The sequence below is a fragment of the Monodelphis domestica genome, chromosome 8 (assembly GCF_027887165.1).
Source record: "Monodelphis domestica isolate mMonDom1 chromosome 8, mMonDom1.pri, whole genome shotgun sequence".
In the NCBI taxonomy this organism is placed as follows: Eukaryota; Metazoa; Chordata; class Mammalia; order Didelphimorphia; family Didelphidae; genus Monodelphis; species Monodelphis domestica.
In genome coordinates, this window is record NC_077234.1 from 106,264,274 (window position 1) to 106,288,840 (window position 24,567).

Genomic DNA, 24,567 nt, shown 5'->3' on the forward strand with positions numbered 1-24,567 from the left:
TGAGAGGACTTCTGAGTAAACAAGGTGGCAGTATAGACACAGGACTCTTCATCTCCTCAAACAGATATAGACTACCTCAAAAGGCAAAAAAAAAAAATTCATATGAACAAAGGGGCTCTTAAGTAGGGGAAAGCATTGAAGGTATGTGGATTTGGGCATTTATGCACCATAAGGAGGTAAAAAGCTTCCACCACAACGCCAGTTGATATACCCTCCCCCACCCACCCCACCTACAAAGTCAGAGTCAGAGCCAGTATGCTCTAGAATCAGTGAGTGAGTGAGGAGCACCTTTAGAGCAGGTGAGGGGCACCTCTAGGTCATGGCAGCTGACTCTGACCACCAAAAAACTACTCCCAAGAGAAGCTAAAACTGAAACCCCAGTAGGCTAAAGAGCCCAGACCATGGGCACTTGCTGGAAGATAGCACAGAGAAAGGCAGAAAATAGCAGTAGGTGCAGAGACTCAAAAGCTGGCCTCAGGCAAAATCCTTGCTCCTTAGCTCCATACACAGAGAGCATGCCCTCCTTGCTCCGATTATTGACTGGAAAGGGAAGGAAAAACCACCATAATAATGGCAAATAGTGCCCAGGAAAAACTTCTCAACACCAAGAAAAACAAGAAGAAGGAGTTGATCCTGGCTAATTTTTATGGAGGAAAAATCCAGGCTATAGAGGAAATAGCAGAGGAATACAAATAAATGCACCAAAACCTTCCAAAAAATGGAAATTGGCCACAAGCACTTGAAAAATTTAAATTGGAGCTTACCAAAAAATAAAAGCCTTCTCGCAAGAAAAGTGGGAAATAGTTCAAAAAGAAAATAACAGTTTAAAGGACAAGAATTCCCAATTAGAGAAACAGCTGGAAGCCATGAAAAGCAGGATAGACCAAACCAAAAAAGGAAAATCAAAAGATTATAGCAGAAAACCAGGCCTTAAAGAGAAGAATTGGGCAATTGGAAAATGATGATCTTGCAAAACAGCAAGAATTAATAGAGCAAAGTCAAAATACTGACAAAATAGAAGAAAAAAAAATATCTCACTGACAAGATGATATATCAGGAAAACAAATCACAAAGAGACAATCTGGGAATCATTGGTCTACCAGAAAACCCAGAAATGAATAGAAATCTTGACATCATACTACAAGAAATTATCCAAAAAATTTTCCCTGATATTCTTCAACAAGGTGACAAAATAGACATTGAAAGAGTTCATAGAAAACCCTCTACACTAAATCCTCAAAAGACAACTCCCAGGAATGTAATTTCCAAATTAAAAAGTTTCCAAACTAAGGAGAAAAGTTTGTATGAAGTCAAAAAGAGACAATTCAGATATCAAGGAGCACCAATAAGGATTACACAAGATCTGGCATTTTCTATACTAAAGGACCACAAGACTTGAAATATGATATTCAGAAAGGCAAGAGAATTGGCAAGAGAAGGGAAAATTATTGGGGATAGGGGAGCAGGGAGTACAAAAGGGGAGGGAAAGAGATGGGGGATAGAGCTTAACAGACCCTAAAAAAATAAGAAGGGAGCAAAAAGGGAGGGGGCAAAAAGGGAAGCATATTAAGGGTGAGGATTAGGGGGATGGATTCAAAGCAAACCACTGGTTTAAAAGGATATAGCAAAAGAAGAAAGGGAAGAACTAGGAGAGGATATCAAAATGCTGGGGAATACACAAGGGGCAATCATAACTTTGAAGGTGAATGGGATGAACTCACCAATAAAATGAAAACAAATAGCAGAGTGGATTAGAAACCAAAATCCTATCATATATTGTCTACAAGAAACACACATGAGGTGGGTAGACAATCACAAGGTTAGAATTAAAGGTTGGAGCAAAACGTATTGGGCCTCAACTGAGAGAAAGAAGGCAAGAGTTGCAATCATGATAGCTGACAAAGCCAAAGTAAAAATAGATCTGAATAAAAGGGATTGGGAAGGCAACTACATCCTGATAAAAGGCAAAACAGACAATGAGGAAATTTCAGTAATCAAAAGTATGCATCAAAAGGTATAACATCCAAATTTCTAAAGGAAAAACTAGTGGAGTTGAAGGAGGAAATATATAGTAAAACTATAATAGTGGGAGACCTGAACTTACCACTATCAAATCTAGATAAATCAAATAAAAAATAAATAAGAAAGAGGAAAGATATGTGAATGAAATCTTAGCAAAATTAGAGTTAATAGATTTATGGATAAAATAAGTAGGGAGAAAAAGGAATACACCTTTTCAGCAGCACATGGTACATTCACAAAGATTGATCTTGTACTAGGGCGTAAAAGCATGGCAAACAAATGCAATAAAGCATAAATAATAAATACAACCTTTTCAGATCATAATGCAATAAAAATGGTAATCAGTAAGAGTTCATGGAGAGTAAATTCAAAAAATAATTGGAAATTAAATACTATGATTCTAAATAATTGGTTAAAGAATAAATCATAGAAACAAAATTTTCATTGAAAAAAATGACAGTGATGAGACATCCTTTCAAAATTTATGGGATGCAGCCAAAGCAGTACTCAGGGGAAATTTAAATCCTTGAGTTTATATATTAACAAATCAGGGAGGTCAGAGGTCAATAAATTGGACATGCAAGTCACAAAACTTGAAAGCAAACAAATTTTAAAAACCCAGATGAAAAATAAATTAGAGGTCCTAAAAATAGAGAAATTAATGAAATTGAAAGTGAAAGAACTATTGTAATAGATAAGACTAGAAACTCATATTTTGAAAAAACAAACAAAATGGACAAAGTACTGGTCAATCTAATAAAAAATGGAAAGATGAAAACCAACATAACCCATACCATAGATGAAAAGGGATACTTCACCTCTAATGAAGAGGAAATTAAGGTAATCATTAAAAACTATTATGACCAACTATATGGCAACAAATATGGAAATCTAGGTGATATGTATGAATATTAATAAAAATATAAATTGCCTAGATTAACAGAAGAAGAAATAGAATTCCTAAATAATCCCATATCAGAAAAAGAAATTGACAAGTCATCAAAGAACACCCTAAGAAAAAATCCCCAGGGCCTCGTGGATTCACAAGTGAATTCTATTAAACATTTAAAGAAAAACTAATCACAATATTATACAAACTATTTGACAGAATAAGCAAAAAAGGAGTTCTACCAAATTCCTATTATGACACAAATATGGTACTGATTCCTAAAACAGAGAATGAAAACTATAGACCAATCTCCTTAATAAACATAGATGAAAAAATCTTAAATAGAATACTAGCCAAAAGACTCCATCAAGTGATCACTAGAGTTATTCATTATCATCAAATAGGATTTATACCAGGAATGCAAGGATGGTTCAATATTAGGAAAACCATCCACATAATTGACCATATCGACAAGCAAGCCAACAAATATCACATGATTATCTCAGTAGACACAGAAAAAGTCTTTGACAAAATACAACATTCATTCCTATTGAAAACACTAGAAAGCGTAGGAATAGAAGGGCCGTTCCTAAAAATAACTATATATCTAAAACCATCAGCAAACATCATCTGCAATAGACATAAACTAGAAGCCTTCCCAATAAGATCAGGAATGAAACAAGGATGCCCATTATCTCCTCTATTATTTAACATTGTACTAGAAACACTAGCAGTAGCTATTAGGAAGAAAAAGAAATTGAAAGTATTAAAATTGGCAACAAGGAGACCAAACTATCACTCTTTGTGGATGATATGATGATTGTTAAAATTAAATTAGTTTCTCTACTAAAAGCATTATATTTTCTGAGGTTTATTGAAGATTGTTAGAATTTTAAAGAGGACAGAATAAGAAAAGCACGTGTACCATACTCACAATATCCTGCCTGCTAGTTAAAGAGATGCGTGTGCTAAAAGCAGAAGCAGAGAGAGAGCACCAAAGTAGGTGGAGAATCAGTTTAAATACCCATTTTGTTCTCGACCCAGGTGGGTATCTCAGGAGGGATTAAAGGGAATTCTGGGAACTACCAAGGACTTCTGGGAATTGAAATCTGGGGTTCAAATCTCTATTTTTACATGATCTACTTACAGAATCCTACAGAATCAACTAAAAAGCTAATGGAAATAATCAACAACTTTAGCAAAGTTGCATGATACAAAATAAACCCACCTGAGTCATCAGTATTTCTAAATATTTTCAACACATCTCGGCATCAAGAATTAGAAATAGAAATTCCATTTAAAATCACCTTAGACAATATAAAATATTTAGGACTCCATCTGCTGAGACAAACACAGGAACTATATGACCACAACTACAGAACACTTTCTGCACAATTAAAACTAGATCTAAACAACTGGAAAAACATTAACTGCTCATGGGTAGGATGAGTTAACATGATAAAAGTGACCATCCTACCCAAACTTATTTACTTATTTAGTGCCATCCCCATCGAATTACCAAAAGGCTTTTTTACTGAATTAGAAAAAAAAAAAACATAACAATGTTCATTTGGAATAACAAAAGATCAAGGATATTAAGGGAAATAATGAAAAAAATGTGAAGGAATGGTGCCTTGCAGTATCAGATCTCAAATTATACTATAAAGCAGTGGTCATCAAAAAATATGAATGGAATAGGCTTGGGGTAAGTGACCTCAGCAAGACAGGCTATGAAAATCCCATAGATCCCAGCTTTTGGGACAAAAACCCACTATTTGATAAAATCTTTTTGGAAAAGTGGAAGACAGTATGGGAGAGATTGGGGTTGGATCAACATATCACACCCTACACCAAGATAAATTCAGAATGGGTGAATGACCTGAATATAAAGAAGAAAACTATAAGTAAATTAGGTGAATGCAGAATAGTATACCTGTCAGATCTTTGGGAAAGGAAAGATTTTAAGACCAAGCAAGAATCAGAAAAAAATCACAAAAAGTAAAATAAATAATTTTGATTACATTAAATTTAAAAGGTTTTGTACAGACAAAACCAATGCAACCAAAATTAGAAGGGAAGCAACAACTTGGGAAACAATCTTCATAACAAAAACCTCTGTCAAAGGTCTAATTACTCAAATTTATGAAGAACTAAATCAATTGTACAAAAAATCAAGCCACTCTCCATTTGATAAATAGGCAAGGGACATGAATAGGCAATTTTCAGTTAAAGAAATCAAAACTCTTTATAAGCATGCAAAAGATTATTCTAAATCTCTTATAATTAGAGAGATGGAAATCAAAACAACTCTGAGGTATGACCTCACACCTAGAAGATTGGCTAACATGACAACAAAGGAAAGTAATGAATGTTGGAAGGGATATGGCAAAGTTCGAACACTGCTGGTGGAGTTGTGAATTGATCCAGCCATTCTGGAGGGCAATTTTGAACTATGCTCAAAGGGTGCTAAAAGACTTTTTGCCCTTTGATCCAGTCATAGCACTGCTGGGTTTGTACCCCAAAGAGATAATAAGGAAAAAGACTTGTACGATAATATTCATAGCTTCGCTCTTTGTGGTGGCAAAGAATTGAAAAATGAGCAGATGCCCTTCAATTGGGGAATGACTGAACAAATTGTGGTATATGTTGGTGATGGAATACTATTTTGCTCAAAGGAATAATAAACTGGAGAAATTCCATGTGTACTGGAATGACCTTCAGGAACTAGAGTGAAAGGAGCAGAACCAGGAAAATATTATACACAGAGAAGACTGATACACTGTGGTACAGTCGAATGTGATGGACTTCTCCATTAGTGGCAATGCAATGATCCAGGACAATTCTGAAGAACTTATGATAAAGAACACTATCCACATTCAGAGGAAGATCTGTGGTAGTGGAAACACAGAGTAAAAATAACTTCTTGATTACATGGTTTGAGGGGGATATGATTGGGGATATAGACTCTAAATGATCAACCTAGTGCAAACATCAACAACATGGAAATAGGTTCTGATTAAGGACACATGTAAAACCCAGTGGAATTGTGAGTCAGCTATGGGAAGGGGTGGGGGAGGGGAAGAAAAGAATATGATTCTTGTAACTAAAGAATGTTTTAAAATGACTAATTAAATAAAATTTTAAAAATAAAAATAAATAAAAATAAGTAAAAATAAGTAAAAAGAGCTTATGAGACTTCAGAAACTAGTTATTCCTGTCTCTTCACTCTCTCACCTTACTCTTTAATTACGTTTTCCCCAGTAAAGAAACACATAAAGTCTATGAATTGTAGGAGTCCACATTTTATAATAATTTCAAAAAAGTGGACTGTTACTATCAAATAAAGTTAGTTCCATCTTTGGAACAAGCATTAAAATGCACTGTCTTGATTTGAAGTAGAACTCATGCCGATCACTTAGGCAAACCCAATTTGACATACCAAGGGAAAGTATGTCTGTGTTGAAAGAAATTGCTTTTGTGGACTTAAGATACTCCAAGAGAAGAGTAGATGAGATACATCTCTGACTTCATAACTGCACATTTCTCTGCTTTGGCAAAGCTCCTAACAAGGACAAAATAATAGGCATCGAAATATCTCATTCTCACCTTGACGAACACTTAAAATGTAATTTACTGATGCTCTCAATTACAATATATTCCACAAGTATTTACTATTTTTGGCATGCTGCAGCCTCCCAGGCAAATGATGATGAATGAATGTAATGATCTCTTCGGTTTGAATAGAAATCTGGAGTTAAGGCAAAATACGATATTTAGACTAATCTTCATGGCTTCAACTTGAAGCTTTAATCAACTGCCAAGAAGATGTGCTAACACCACAGCGAAAGAGATGTTCCAAGATGACAGACTTTTTTCTAGGAAATAAGTTATTTCTTTCAAAAGGAAGAAAGAAAATGGCATATTTCACAAAAGTGTTATTTGTATTAATTATCTCAACTTAGTTCTGCTATGAAACCTAGTAACTTAGCAAGAGTTCCCATGGTTTCTAAGGAATGGGAGTAAATTCAATAATTCCCCATTTGCATTTCATTTTTCACTATTCCACAAAGTACAACATATACATTTGTCACCTACTTAAGTCCTTATCTATAGGATGGACAAACAAAAATGCCCATCCTACTCCAAAACTTAAAAAAAGTAACACTATACAAATGACTAAAAAATATTTTGGCAGAGAATAAACTGGTGCATATGGAAGTGGGTGGTAGTGTTTGAACAACAGAACTGGTTGTCCCTGAGGAAACAGTTCAGGAGAATGTTTACTCCATACTGGTGCATTATGTTTCATTAAGGGAATAGTTTCCAATAAAATATTTCTGTCCAAAATGCCTGTGATGTGATTTTTTTTTTCGGCTTAGAGACAAGTGCACTTTTGTGTTAGATTCAAGGATGATTTACTATTCATATTACCTCCAATAAAATTTAGAAATTATATATAAAAATGAATTTATCATTTGATTACCCAAATATGTTATTCTTGACTTTCTACATCAAATTTCTAACTTTATTGAAAGTTATCTTCAGTTTTCCCTCACCCTTAGCCTCATGTCTGGTCTCTCATGTTATAAGCCATTGATTATTTTTCATGTTTACTTCATCCTTATCATTTCTATTTCTAAGAGTTAGTGCTATGCTAAGAGGACAGTATTTAGGTCAGAGTTCCTAATTTCTAGTCTAAGATCTTCTACTTATTGGCTTTGTGACTTTGGGAAAGTCTCTTTCTGAGGCTTAGTTTTCTCTTCTGTTACATGAAGTGGTTAGGCTACTAATAGGTTAGTTCTAAATCTGTGAACTATAAACAATAAACTATGAACTCTAGTTTCCTTGATCACAGCAAAATAATCTCACTTCATTAATGTTTAGAATACAGGTCAATAAAAAATCCCCATCCATGAAGTTACAAGCTTAGAGAGAAGAAGGAGGAGTTGAATCATAAGAAAGTGTGTCTCTATGGAGCAAGAAGGTTTCTAAATATGAGCTATTTCCAAAAGATATTTACATTATATAGAAACATACAGGCATTATGGTTTTACAACCAGCCATTCATTGACCTTATGAGCAATTTGTCAAGTTTTTTTTAATGGAAGAGATGCAGAGATTTTGCAATCTGGTAATCTGGCATGAGCTTTGGGAGTAAAAAGCAATGAGAACTCATTATTCCTAGAGTAGCCTTACATATATTATACGATAAAGGAAGATTTTAAAAAAAACAGACTTAAAAATGATTCCCTATTTATGCTGAAATGGATGCTTAATAGAAAAAAAGAATTACTAATGTAAAGGAAGGGAAACTTCATTGAACCTTATTCTCTGCCACTCCTCATTTGGAACAATACAGAAGGAGATTCTACACTGGTCTTAACTGCCTTCATTCATTCCCTTCTCCTGTCATCTATCCTCAACACTGTTTTTAAAATTAATTTTTCTATTGTGAAATTTTGCACATAATACTATTCTACCCAAAAACTTTCAATCAATATCATCTTATTTTGTCATGAATACAACCCAAACTCTTTAGCCTGACATTCAATAATCCCACCAAAATACACACATACAATCTGATTCTGACTTTCTTTATTAACTTTATCTCTCCCTTCTACCTTTGACATGGTCTATGTTCAGATTGAATTCCTTGATATTTCTCCTCACCAAAACTAGTTCCATACTTTCTGGCCTTTCTGTCTTTGTTCATTTTTCTTACAGTTGAAATGTGCTTGATTGCTTCAATTTGGTACTATCTCCTCTTATTGCAATTCTACCTATTTTTCAAGAACTAAATCAAATCCCACTTCTTTCAGGGAGTTTTTCCTTATTCACCTTCTATTCCATCAACCAGAAGTCATCCTTCCAAATTCCAATGCACTGTATACCCTTCTGTGTACTTGCCCAACTCTATCTTTTGAGACAGAAAACATATAATGGAGAGAAAAATAAACACACTGAATCTGAAACTGCACAACAAGGTTTTCAGCCTTAGTCATGTAGAGGTCAGAGAGCAATCTGAGCTGAGGATCATCTATACAAGGAGAATAATAATGCTCAAATGAACACCTCACAGATTGTTGTGAGGAATGAAAGTACTTTGTAACCTTCACCTATTCCATTAGCATTTTATTTTGAATTTATGGAAGGAGTATTTTTTGAGACACACCATTCTTTATTTCCTCAATGAATTTTTGTCTAGTGTAAGCAATATGAGTCTTCTTCTACAACATGACGAACATGAAAATGTATTATATGACATATATGTAAGACCTATATCATATTGCCTGCCTTCTTGGGGTGGGGCTTGGTTGGGAGGGAGAGAGAGAACATGGATTGCAAAATATCAGAAAATGAATATTAAGAAATTGTATTGACATGCAATCTGGAAAAAATAAAAAATTATTATAATAAAAAAGAAGTATTAATAATGATGAGCAGGATGATTTCAAAAAAACCTAGAAGGACTAATATAAACTGGTACCAAGTGAAGTGAGCAAAAACAGTAGAATATCATTCACAGAAACAGCAATATTGTACAATAATCGACTCTGAATGACTTAGCTATTCTCAGCAATACAAAGATCTAAGACATTTTATGGAAGGATTATTGATTGGGGGAAAAACACTAGATCTGTACATGGCACATTTAGGTTGGTTTCAAATTCTGTTCTCTATCTGCTGGAGACCTTTAGGGAATCACTGTACCTCTCTCAACTTCAATTTATTCATATGTGTGAAAGAGATAATAGTATTGTCCTACACTGTGTCATGAGTATTACATGAAATAATGTAATATAAAGCATTCTGGAAATCTAAAAGCACTATATAAATAACTACCAGAACATTTCCTCCTCCTTCCCTCTTCCTTTTCTTCTGCTAGGACTATGCATTTTAAGAGTTTTTCATTACACATAGTTTGGAATTTGTTATTTTACATGTAAACATCCCTGAGTGAACAGTTTTGTTTTCTTTTTTTAATTTTCATGGTTTAGTTTTACCATATAAGCCCAAATATACTGAGACATTTTTCCCCCATATATACCCTTGAAAGCTACATTCACACTATATTCAAGCACTTCTGCTTTGAAATCATAAGTTGTGTTTTTTGCGCTTCAGCATAAGTAAAAAGCACGGCTTTCTCCTGGGGCAGATGGGAAATGCCAACCAAATACCAGTTTGTTTTGAAATTCAGTCAAATGTCACCTTTAATACTAAAGGCGCCAAATCAGTGTTGATAAAAACTACTGGAAATCAGAAAACTAGAATGACTGCAATGTTTGCAGTCACAGCTGACAGGTAAAAATTGATTCTTTATGTAAATTTAAGGCTTAAAACATTAACTTAGGAAAAGTTACCATCAGGAGTGATCTTTGGTGTGCCGAAAAAGGGACACATGAACGAAGAACTTGTGTTAGATTGGTTGAACATGATCTCGGATAGGCATCCTGGTGCATTACTGTGCCAGAGAGAAATGCTCACACTGCATGCATTCAAGAGTCACCTGACTGAAAATGTGAAGAAGAGAATTGCTGAAATGAGCACGGACCTACATAGTTGTTATTCCAGGAGGAATGATGTCACAATTACAAGTGTTATGTGTAGTAATTAATAAGTCATTCAAAGATCATTTGAGGAAAGGATATAATGAGTGGACGTTGGCCGGGAAACCATGAATTTACTCTATTGGGAAAAATAAGAAACTGTTGGTCACTGTATTGGAACTGGATCAAAAGCACTTGGGACACAATCTCCACCAAGTCCATTGTGCTTGGATTTAAAAAATATTCTATATCAAACAGTATGGATGGTAGTGAAGTAGAGGGCGATGGAGATGATTTGAATGATGTTTCCACTTTTTTTGGTAGTACTGGAATTTGCTGATTTAGTTTTTGAAGAATAGTAACCTTCTGGTATATAATTCTGGCCACTCTATCATGAAATTCTAAGTATTCAATAGGGATAAACTTTTGTAATCTGAAATTACTTTTTTCACAGTTTCTATTATTTTCTTTCACCATTTCCAGAAATAATGTCTAGAGGCATTTCAGAAATATTTTTAATAATTTCAGATGACAATGATATGGTCTTATGTCATTACTATGAAACAGTCCATTGTTATATACAAATCTGTTTGATTCAGCTCTTTGTTCAATGAATCTTTGTTGACGTATCATTGGTAATGCTCATGAGAGTATCACTCATGGAGGATTGTTGGTTGACATTGTTGTATTTTGCCTTTTACATAAGCTCCATCTGGAGACAAGGCAGTATCGTTTACATTCTATATAAAGTGGTGTGTATCTATTGTCCTTTACTATAACTCTGGGAAGTTGCATCTGCCTATAATTGTTAACATGGTTATCATGTAATCTGAGAGCATAAACAGTACTCTTTCCCCTTTTGGATTAAGAACCATCAATCTTCTAATGTTTTTTTTTTTTTTGAGCCAGTATACTCAATTTTTAACAATATTATTTGAGCTTTTGTTTGGATACTTTAAAAATCCACTATGCTCCATGTTCTTATTCCAGAGGAACATAAACATATTCCTTCCATTGAGTTTTAAATTTGAGTTGCCAGTAAGTTGTTTCATTTATATAACCAGAACTTTTCTTTGATAGCTTGATACTTGATGTGTCTTTCTTACAAAGGGAACTTCCTTTTAGTCTAGCTTAGAACACAAAGAGGTGTCACTCACTCCATTATCCCTCATGTCAAACTGATCTTCACAATGGTTTAGAATAGGACTTTAATTCTTTGTAGCTATTACATTCCATTTAGAGAAGTGATAACCCAATAGTTGCACCATCAAAAGCCTGTTATTTGATGTTTCTTTGTCCTTCACCAATACCATCATAATCTTGGGACACATGGATTCACCAATGCAACACCGAACAATCAATTCTAAATTGTCAGAATAGCAAATTGCCATTGCTGGCCCTCCCCAAATATGTGAACAATAGGCTTGAATTAAAGAGGGTTATTTTTTACTATAATTATCATTGACAATAATATTGGTATGAGCATTATTTCTGATAAACAAATTAAATGTTCATATTTAAAGAACAATTAAAAGACACAATTAATAAATCAACTTGTATTTATTAAGAACTTATTTTCCAGGTGCTATATGCCAGAGTGGAAGGAAGCAAACACAATGGTGAAAACAGTCACTGTCCCTAAGGAAAATACGCTACCTTTTTCTTAGTTATTTTGTTTATAACAAAGTTCCTCATTGAATCATATTAATTCTAATCATAAATATACTGTAACTATGTTTATTTGCTCAACAATAGCATCAATATTTAAATATTAATCCTTGGGGGAATTACTGTATGCCTTTTTATTGTTCCAAGCTTTTTGCACTGCTTAATTTTTATCATTTTGATGGATGGCTGAAGGTTGTCTCATGAATCTTTAAGCCTTAGAATGTCAAGGCAAAGGTCAAATGCCTGTAGATCATGTTCTATTTGTGAAAACTGCTAGATGTTGAATGTTTAAAGTGAAATTGTTGATATCTGATTTTAAACATGATCATTGAAGATTAGAGAGCCTAAGAGGAAATAAAATGAACAAATGAGCTTAATTAAGATGATATTAGAAATGCTTAAGCAATCTGGAGGAAAAAATTTTCATGAAACATTCAAACTTATTTTCTGCTTTACAGAAATTTCATTGTGATAGAATAGAGAAACACTATTAGAAATGACCAATATCCATTGTTGCAAATGATTGGCAGCATATTGTTGAACAGTTTAGTCTGGTTTCTTTTTTAAAAAATATATTTTGATAACTATATTTCTATATCAGTGATTTCCTGTGTAATCCAATGTGTTTTACATTACATATTTGAAAATATTAATCTGAGGCAAGGTCCATAGACTTTATCATACAGCCAAAGGGGTACATGACATACAGAAGGGTTAATAAATTCTGACTTAGATGTTAATAATCAAGAGAGTATGAGTCTACTTTTTCCCTAAATTTTTCCATTAAATTTTGTCTCCTCTTATATTTACAAACTTCATTCCAAATACACTAGATTCCTTGCCCATCTCCAGGACATAGGAAGAAGAGTCTTTATTTTGTCCAATATATGAAGTCTTTTTTGCCTATTTATAGAGAATGTCTTCCTACTTAAATAGGGATATCTTGGCATCTGTCTCAAGAAAATAAAGCTCCTTGACCTTACTGGGAATTACATGTTCTAATGCTTTCCCATATGTATTTCCTTTTTTGTTTTAATCAAGAAACCAGTCAAAACATGTAGTGAAAGAAGTTCTGGAAGGTTACAGAAACTATCATTTATATGAATGGTAAATATTAAGAAAATTTATAAGTTTTGATTTCAAAAAGACAAAGTGAACAATGTGTTAATTATCTAGGGAATGATTTATTAGTGACAAATTCAAGACCAAATTAAAAAAAAAACTACAATCAACATTGTTTTCCTTTTTTTTTAATTGAATCTCATTCAACAAGTATTTATGAAATAGTTTCTTATGTCCTAAGCAGTGGTATATATGTCAGAGACAAAGATAAAATTAAAAAAAGGGTTTCTGGCCTTGAGGAGTTTGAACTCTTTTGGAGAGAAATAACATAAGCACAAATATATAAATATGAAATGTATATGAAAAAATATGAAGTAATGTTTGGGATGGGAAAATATGTGAATAACTGAATATAGAGAGTATGATCAGGATGAGCTTCTTGTAGGAAGTTGTATTTATTTTAACTGAATTCTTAAAGGGAAGTTAAACATTGTTTGAGCTTGGTGAGGGGAAGAACATTCTAGTAATGGGAGTTGGGGAGCTACTGAAGAAACATAGAGATAGGCAATAGAATGTGACATTTGAGTAACAGTGAGTAGACCAGCTAGATTGTGAAGCATTAACAATATAGTCATATGCAACAATACTGGACAGATAGGTTACAGCCAGATTATAAAGGACATTTAAATGCAAAACTAAGGAGTTTATATTTTTTCCTACAAGTTATCACCACAAGGAAAAATTACATTGATGTAGGTCTTCAAGCTCTACAAAGCAGTTTCCTGAGAAAAGTACTTTAATGAAGACAGCAAAAATTCACTTCTTCCTGGTTTCAAAGGACATCAGTGAAGTGAATGAAGGAAAATATGGACAGTTAAATTGAATAGTTTTCCCACAGAATATTTCCTTCAATGGTTCTGTATTTGAATTTAACCTGAATTATCCATGATTGCCTCCATTGAGCTGAATTAAAGTAAAATATAAATTAAATATCTATTTTATACAAATCACTAGGTTGTAGAAAACAACAAAAGTCCCTATCCTTAAGAAGCTTAGTTTTACTGTTACATTGTGCAAACTGATATTTAAATACAAGCTAATTTAAGGAGAAGAGAACTAACAGAGTGAGGAGGTAGGAGATGAGCAAAGGCTCCATTTTCAAGTAGAAATTGAAGCAATTCTTAAAGTAAGCTAATGTCACTAGCAATCAGAAACAGAGAGAGTACATTTCAGGGCTGGTGCCCATCCTATGTAAATAATATATAAGTTGTTCACAGTTTACATATACAGATAAGCTACATGTAGTCTACTTCTATATATTAAAATTTCTATCATTTCATTTAGGATTCTTCTCTCCAACCTATTAAAATGATCTCTCATAAAGAGGTCTATGACATGAAAATCACGAAGACAGTGATAATGAAGTTGATGAGGAAGAAGAACACAACGACCATGTTTTTAACCTTCTGGTGATGTTTCTGAATTTAGCTAAATTGGTTATCAGATGACAAAAATAATCTGTCTTCCCAAAGGCAAAGTATTTACAGGTTGGTTGGACTCATAGGCACTTGTGTTTTGCTAAAACAGTGTCTTTCAACGGAACTGGAGGGAGAATTTGGTCTTAGCTAAATGAACTGATCAACCATCTTTCTCAGTATTCAACAAGAGGTCTCTACTCTTATCAGATTAATCTTTGCCAGCACATAAAGTGAATTATATTCCTTTCTCTAAAGTTCCTGTATTCCCAACTCTACTCCATAATTATGATCATTGTTGTTTGTTCCTTACTGCCAGGAACACATTTCTTTTTACTGTCAATTCATCAAGACCCAGCTCAAATACCCTCGTGGTATTCTCCTCTGACATGGCCACTCTTCTGTGGTGCACATCCTCATCACCTCATGCCAGGACTATTTCTGATAACTGCCAGGTGGGTCTGCCAGCTTCACATCTATAATAATAGATTATAATCTACTAATCAATCCTCTGTTTATCATCAAAACTCAGATATGACCACATTACACCCTGCCCTCCCCACTCAATCTCAAGGGGCTCCCTATTTCCTCCAGTATCAAAACAAAATCCTCTGTTTGGCATTCAAAGTGCTTTATAACCAAATCCCTGTTCTACATCTTCAGTCTTCTTACACCTTACTCTTTGCCACCTACCCTTTGATCCAATGATATTGGTCTCCTTGCTGTTCCACAAACAAAATACTAAATCTCTAGGATCCAGGCATTTTCACAGCTATACCCTATCCCTATAATGTTTTCCCTCCTCATCTTCATATACTGCTTTTCCTGTCTTCCTTTTTGTCCAAACTGTAAGAACTCCTTCCCAAGCCCTCTTAATTCTAGTTCTTTCCATCTGTTATTCATTTCCTATTTCTCCTGTTTGTAATTTTAATTATTTTCCATTTCCCTACTGCTAAATAAATACTTGCACTCATTTCATGGCAAGGTGCAGATGATCAAAAGAGATAATGTATGTTAAGTGCTTTGTAGATACAAGGCACTGTATAAATGCCAGTATTTTTATTTAACAACCTTTCTTTAAGGCAGTACAAGTTCTCTTTCTGTCGGCTATATTTTTGGATTAGTGCTGCATTTGCATTTGTTTTCTTTCTCCTCATTTAAAACTAACCTCAAAGTCCATTTCTTTTACAAAATGAAACCTGAACAATTCCTTCAACTTCTAATAGAGCTATTTTTTTCAAATATCACATAAAAGAAATAGTTTTATCTCTTATGTTTAAAATAGTGAATTTCTAAAATGCATATAACCACAGTGTTCCTTCTCCTGTTTAGTATCTAGCATAAGGTGGAGGCTCAATAATCAATTGTGTTTATGCCTATAGATGTAGTGTATACAGACATTCATCGTTTTGATGTACACTTTTCTGTCAAACTGGAAACTACTTAAACTAGTTCAATAATCAAAACTTGTTAAAACTTTGGCAATATTGTCATTTCTATGGAAATATGCAGAATAAAAATGCATCTGTCTATGGAAGATGCATGATAACAACAGGTCCCTTATTTGAATATGTACTTGAAGAATATGGGCATTCCATACTTTGCTTCCTCACTACACACATATAATGGTGTTATAAATATTTCAGAACTAATATAAATCTGTTCATCGCTTTGCAGAACTGATTTCATTTTCTCTTGCTTTCTGGGACAGCACCAATTGCCCAGCTATCCACCTTGCAAACAAAAGCTGTCCAATCCCCAGCAATTTTTCAGCCGACGCTATTCATAAGCAGCCAGGAAAAATGGAATCTTCCTGTTAATGTCATCATTTGCATGGCTATTAGTATTCCAGTCCACTGCATCAGAAGCTGGGAGAAAAAGTAACATAGTATTTTATCCAATCAAGAAACAATCAGTATCAAAAGCCGTATGTCCAAAACCAACCTTTTAATTATGGTTCCTTTCCATATGGTATGCTATTGTGAAGAGGAGAGACTTTATCAGTTGATATCTTTCAATAAAAATCAACAAGGGCTTGTACTCCACAAGGGACACACACAGCAAAACTACTCTTGAATACCAGAATGGAAATTGGGTACAGAGTTCTCTAGGAAACTTTATTGCTGTATCATGCACAAACCAAGTATTTCTATGAAAATTCACTGAAGATGTGATTGCTTTGTTGATAGACTAGGTCAACAGAACTATTTCAGCCTGTTCATCTCTACCAGGATGGCTGTTTCACATGATTTTAGAGGGGAAAAAAAAGGGAGGGAGGAAAGGAAGGATGGAGGCAAGAAAATCAGGTATAGAGTTGACTGCTTTTTCATATGATAATTAGTAGCCTTCAGCAAATTGTACACAGAATTATATGTGCAGACACACATTAAAACACACAATCCCTAAATGACAATGGGATTTGATCAGGTTCTTTGATGATGTGCTTCCTGGAAACAAAACCAATACTGTTAAAAGCATAAACTGAGCTCCCGTTCTTCTAAAGGAATATCTCCACACATTGGAGATTTAAGATTGTGGTTATGATATATGAAGTTAGGGGGGAAAAAAAGTAAAATGCCAGAAAGTCATAAAGTGTAAAGACAAAATCTCATATCTAATTTAGAAGGTTTGGCAAGCACTGTATACATTGATTTTATAGTTATTTTCTGTCCTCTTTTATGAAGTTAAAAGGCCACACAGAGTGCTATAAAGTATAACATAAACTCTTCCCTTTTCTTATGTGGACACACTTTGCTTTTTGGACATCCTTTTACTGTCAATACTTACATCTGTTGTTTAAAAAGCTATCCGTGGTGCAATTGCTTTTTAAATGCAAACCCATATGTGAGATCTCTAGAGGAACTGGTAAATTTCACCAAATGGGCATTCCTAAATTACATGCCATCTGTAGCTAGTGAAGAGAGGACTAAACCCACTCAGCTGTGATTTTGCACCAATGTTTCCATCATTTTGATTGGCCCAAGGGAAATCAGCAGCTTTTGGCATGAACTTTCTCAACCCCAACAAGTTATTATGGGCTGCTTGACTTGCACTGGTGAAGGGAATAATATCTTTAGGCACATTTTAGTGCCTATTTGGCTTTTCCAGTTGGTTTTTGCATTACTGCAGAGCTTCATGAACTAAACACTGTTCTAGATTTCAAATTCCTAAAGAGATGGTGAAGGTAGTGCTATTGCCTATGTAGAATGGCTTAAACATCAGAAAGAAGTTTGCCTCAGTAAGAATTACACATTTGTTGTTATTGAATAAGGAAAAATAAAAGCCAGAGAAAAAGTTCAAATAATGTCTTTACTTTTCATTCCACTGCAAATTAAAAATGATTAACTATGTCTTAATTTTATATTTCTTTCATTGAGAAAGAAAATAGTCTTATTTCATGCTAGTCCCAATTTAATGAGAGTACTGATCAATGAAGTTTTCATTTGGGGAGCATACTATGAATTAGAGAGCCAGACTTCTCTATTCCATATCATCATGAAGCCTTATGTAAGCTGTATATATTAGTTCAAGTTTTCCTTATAACAATGGGTACTATCACTATTATTATCCTGAGTTTATAGGTGAGGAAATCAAGAGGGAGAAAAGTAAAATAACTTTGCCAAGATCATATTGCTACTAAATGGAAAGATTTAGATTCTTCAGATTTAGGAGTCTTTACGTTATGCTATGATGAGAAACCAACTTACTCTTTTTTTTTTCTTGTCAGACATCATTCATGGCTTCTCTCTAGTAAAACATGAATAAAGTTCAAAACATTATCATGTTTCCTCTTCAGAGCCTGAAAAATGTCCTTTGGTGACTAAAAATTTTACAACTATGCAATTTTTGTAAAATCCTGCAACCTAGAATAGTGCTTAAACATAGTAGGCATTTCAAAAAAAATAAATGTTGGTGGATCAATTAGGTAACAGGTTGTAGCTGCTCATTAATTGCTAGAGATAGATTAGATTTTGGTAGATGAACTAGTCTTCTGTTGAAATCCAGTATGGTTCCACTCCCACTATCTCTTCTTCCCTTTTTTTCTTGTCTCTTTCCTTTCTCTTCACTTTTCTCCTCTCTATCTCTTTTTTGTTTCTCCTCTCATTATTTTTTGTATATATGCAGGCATGTAGTCTAAATCACAAATTCTTCTGGGAAAATGGAAAGTGTGATTGTGATTGTGACATATAACATACGTCTTTTTTAGTTGCCTCTATTGTGCTATTACAAGTATGTCTTTTGATAGATATAGAGAAATGGGATATTGCCATTAGATATTTGACATAAAATTAAATGTTTAAGTTCTAAATTTCATATTAAAATCTGTTGTGTAAACTATGTGTAAAGATGTGGACTTGGAATTAGCTACTTGGGAGACTTTTTCAGTCTATATAAGGTATTTCTTCTTGAAAGAAGTGACATGGTCCTAGGACCCTAACATGATGTGACCCATATTAGAAATAAAATGGCAATTTCCTTTGCTAATTAAAACTCAGAATCAAGTCTTGGGATAAACATCCCCATAATGCTTTAGCATGTGTACTATAATAAAACTAAGAATATTTTTAACTGTACTACAAAAAAATGGGGCTTCTGGATAAAGGAGAGTATGCTTCATGCACACTCACTTTATTCATGGTGGCTCAATATGAGAATAGATGCTTTTAACATTATTTTATTTTAAAATTTTTACAGATTACATGTTGGTATAATTTTCAATAATCGTTTTCTGATATTTTGTGATATTTTTATAAAACTATATATAACATACATATAATAAGAAATAAATATATAAAAATATTTTACATTTTTTCTTCCTCCCTCCTACCCCTTACACTCTCACAAAAATGGCAGGTAATATGGTGTAAGTTGTACACATGTTTTTTATTCAATACATATTTCCATGTTCAACATGTTGTGAAAGAAGACATCATTTACATTAGAGAAAAATTTATGGAAGAAATCAAGTAAAGAATGCATCATTTAATTTTCATTTTGACTTCATCAGTTCCTTCTATAACAGTGGATAGCCTTTTTTGTCCCTCGGAATTGTCTTAAATCCTTGCATTTTTGATAATATTTAAATCATTCACAGTTAATCATTGTATTTTATTTTTGTTACTATATTCAACACTTTTAAATTTATTTTAATAGGGTTTTAGTTGCTTTTAAAGCTATATTCAAGCTGAAATTCAAAATAATTTGTTGAAAAAATCAGCAGCCTCATTTTTCTCTCACCAGAATCTGACAAGTTGGACTCTGATAGACTTTCATTATATCATGTTCTAAATCAGGACTCAAGCCACAGTAACTCTGTCCTTCTACTTTTCCCTAACTCTATTATGTGTTGTCTTGCCTCTTTAGAATGAAAGCTCCTATTGGAGAGGTGACCATCTTGTTTCCATTATTAATGCCTACCTGTTTCTGCCCAGTAGGATGTATGATCCTTTTGCTCAAGGAACAATTTGATCTGGTATTCATATCTACAACACCTAGAAGCAAAGGTACTTAATAATAGTTGTTGTTTGACTATATAGTTTATAGAATGTGAATATGGAAGTATTATAAGAGTTCTCTGCATCAGGTAAATTATGAGTTAAATAGATTTTGAGGGTTGGATTGAAAAGGGAAAAAATCATGGGGGCAGCAAGTTCGACAATGGTTGATGTTTGCTGAATTGTTTTTCCTTTCTACTTTTATTTTTTTTATTTCATTGTCAGAAATGGTTCTCTTGAGAAGTAAGGGATATATTGAGAAATATAAGTGACAGAAAACAAAAGATATATATTAACAGTTTCGACAAAAATGCATTAGGTTGGAAAAGAGAACTTTAAAAATTCTATCATGAAGCAAATAAAATGCAAACGTGTTCAATTATTTGACATGACATGAATCATAAAGCTTTCTATTTTAACAAATAGCATGGTTCAAATCTAAGTCTTTTGTTACTATGAATATAGTATAAACATAACTATACAGATTATCTATTTGCCTTTACAACAGGAAAACTTGTTTAGCAAACCATCCTTCAATTCATTCTTGACATGACACTACTTCTACACAAAGATCTTGTCTACCTCCTTCTCTTTGTCCTCCTCTTGATCTTCCTTCTCTTTTTTCTTGTATTTTTAAAACTTGTTCTTAGTGTTCTTACTCTCCTTGTTCTTGTTCTTATTTTTATTTTTGTTCTTTTTGTTCCCATCCCTCTCTTACTCTTTATTTCTTGTTTTTCTTAATTTTTTTTTGTTCTTTTACCTTTTCTCCACCTGGTTCTTTTTCTCTTTCTTGTTCTTCTTATTCTCCTTCCCCTCCTCATTTTTTATTATTCCTCATCCTCCCCTTTCTCTAATCCATTTTTATCCTATTTTTCTTCCTACTTCTTTTATTCTTTCTATTCTCATTTATACTTACAATATACAGTAGCCTCCAAAGGTCATATTTATAGCTCTGATATTAGTAATGTACCTGCAGACATCTACTGGATAATTCCACTTAATGTGGACTAAAAAGCCACTCATTAACTTCATCTCCTCCAAACAGAAATAACAAAAATTTTAGAATTTCCTTTTTTCCTTCTCTATCTTATCAACCTCACAGAATCAATGTCATGGATTCAGGAATCTTAGTCATTTTTAACTTTCTTCTTTCTCATCTTCTTTCTCCCCATTTCCCAAGTCTTGGCATCTTTATGAGGATTATTACTTTTTCTTTTCTATTTTCAGTGCCTTTATCCTAACCCATTTCTTACTCTTCTCACATCATTTCTTTATTCGTTCATCTATTTATTCATTTACTTCAGACTTCCTGCATGTCTCTCCTTCCATAATACATCCAATCTTTCTTTGACATTACTGATATATGAATATTCCTATAATATTCCTCAAAACACTAAACCTTCCTTTCCATTGCTCAAAACGACCCCCTATTTCTTTCTTTCTTTAAAACCCTTACCTTCTGTCTTAGAATTGATACTATGTATTGGTTCCAAGGCAGAAAAATGGTAAGGGATAGGCAGTGGAGGATCAAGTGACTCACCCAGGATCACACAGCTGGGAAGTGTCTGACACCAGATTTGAACCTAGGACTTCCCATCTCTAGGGCTGGCTCTCAATACACTGAGCCATCCAACTGCTCCCTAATGACTCCTTATTTCATACAGAGTAAGATACAATTTCTTTATGCTATGGAGCTTTTCCACAATCCGGACATAGCATTGCTTTTAAAATTCATCACCTACTATTTTCCTGTATGAATTTTGTTTCAGTCTAACTTATCTAATCATTAGATACCAAAATATTCCATGTACATCTGCAGCTTGATTTCCCCCAATCTCATTTCTCATTCTTCGAACATTCACCTCATTCCACCTCACTTCTCTGCTTATCCAAAATTCTGCAACTACATCTCTATATCTAGATGGCTGTCATACTTAATTTCTACTTTTAAAAAAATTCTACTTTTCAAATAGATTTATGTAAGTGCCATATAGACTACTCTTTTCAACACTTTTTTTTGTTTTCTATTTCTTTCTTTCTTTGGGGAGGGGAACATCAAACTGGTAGAGCTCAGCTTCTGGTAGAGAGACATAATGAAAGGACAATAATTTATGTAGAGACAAAGCACATTTATGAGCCCACGTAAGGAACTATTATTTAGAGTATACAATCTTCTCAAAAACCTCTCTCTGCCCATATTAATAGCAAATAGTTAGTGACTTCATTTTTAATGCATCAAACATATTTTATAAATACATATAACATACATGTAAAATGATGAAAAAACATTGTTGGATGATTTAACATGTGTCAATTTTTTTCTATTCATACATTTGTGTACACTCTCTTTGACAGAAGAAACTCCCACATTTCTTTCTTTCTGGGGGTTTCTTAGGAGATTGCTTAGGAACTATGAGCAGAAAAAAAGCAGACAGAATAAAAAAAAAAGAGAACACATACTCTACAAAAGGAGAACTTGAAAATATGGTTTTGTTATCTGGAAAATTGAAAAATCTTCTGGGTTTAAGGGCAAATAAAGAATATCCAGAAGGATCATATTATAGTGTATTTGATGAGGTGTTGTGGGTGGGGCTTTGGTTTGTGACTTCTCTCTTTATTTAGTTTTTCTATTTCATTTGGTGGCACATCATGCAAAATTAGATTTGCACATTGCTATACACATAAACCTAAGACATATTTACATAACTTGTATTTCACTCACTAGTGGCTTGTGACCTGCTAAAGAAGAGCTTTTCCTGGAGATAAACTTCCTTAGTCTTCTCAGCCTAGGGTAAAAAAAAGTGTTCAATTTGCTGGTGGATATAGAATCTATAATTATTCTCAATTTTGCTTTGTTCTCTTAGTTACTTGAGACAAATACAACTGTTTTAGGAGAGTTTCCTGATTGAAACTTGTTAGCATCTAACAGCACACAGAGCACATTTCCAGATTTATTACCTCTAGACCCTAAGTGCTAAATTTTTTTTTTAATATTTCAAACTCATTTGTGTGACTCTGGGCAAGTCACTTAAACCCAGTTGCTTGCCCTTAATGTTCTTCTGCCTGGGCACTGAGAACAAGCATTCTTTCTAAGAAAGAAGCTAACAGTCTTTAAAACATATATATATATATATATATATATATATATATATATCCAAAGGAAACATTGAGCTGAACTCAAGCTAAAAACAAGGCAGGAAAAGTAAAAATAAAAGACCCATGGAATTCAACCTCAGTTACTTATTAGCTCTGTAACCCTGGACAAATCACTACCTCTGTTTGCTTCAGTTTCTTTATCTCTAACATAAGGATAGCAATAGCTCCTAATTCCTGCAATTGTTGTAAGGATAAAATGAAACAAAACTGTAAAGTACTGAGCACAGGTCCAGGCACATAGTATTTACTATGGAAATGTCAGTAGTAGTAGTAGTAGTAGTAGTAGTAGTAGTAGTAGTAGTAGTAGTAGTAGTAGTAGTAGTAATAGTATCAACAGCAGCAGCAACATTGTTTAACCTTGGGAAAGAAACACTGAATAATCTATTTTATTTATCAAGTGAATATGTAGTCTCTTGAACTTATTTTCTTTCATAATAAATAAGACACAAAAAGGTTTACTTTTTGAAAAACCCTGGGCTACAAGGACTGTACAAAGTTTGGGAACTTCTTGATGATCTTTAAATTTCCTTCCCACTCTTTAATCTGATCTTAGTAGGGAGACAAGAAGAGAGCCACCTAATTTTATTTAACAAGCTTATTTACTAAGATTAAAAAATGAAATACTTTCTTGTGAACTAAAAGAACTGGTAGATGTGACTGTTAAAGCACTGTTAATTACCTATGAAAGCTTGTGAAGAATGAAAAAGAATGACAAGAGAAGAGTAAGAATCATCTTGATTTACATTTCCCCCACTTAAAAAAAAAAGATAGATGGATGGATGGATGGATGGATGGATGGATGGATGGATGGATGAATGGATGGAGAAGTTTTGAAAGTAGAAGAGAATGAGCTTCACTTTGATTATTCCTATCAAAAACCATAGAACTATAGAACATACCACGGTCACATTCAAGTTGCCAAAACATGTTTTGTTTCATCTATTCAAAACCTTTACAGAAGCCAACCCTTCTCCCCCACTCCCCATGCACATTTCCCCCTAAATCTCAGCAGTCTAGTGAAAACTCTCTAGGAATGGGAAAAAAATAATAGAAAGTAAATAATAAAGAATTAAAATAAATAGGAAGTATGACAACACTTATTTTCCTTAAACTAGCTTCTTTCATGTCTCCAATCTCCATTTGACAACATTTTCACTGGTCTAAAAGGTAAGGAAAACAAAAGATGCTAATGATTCGCCTGTTGATGAATGCTGAAAATTCATAGTCTAGGATGCTATTATCTCTTGACAATG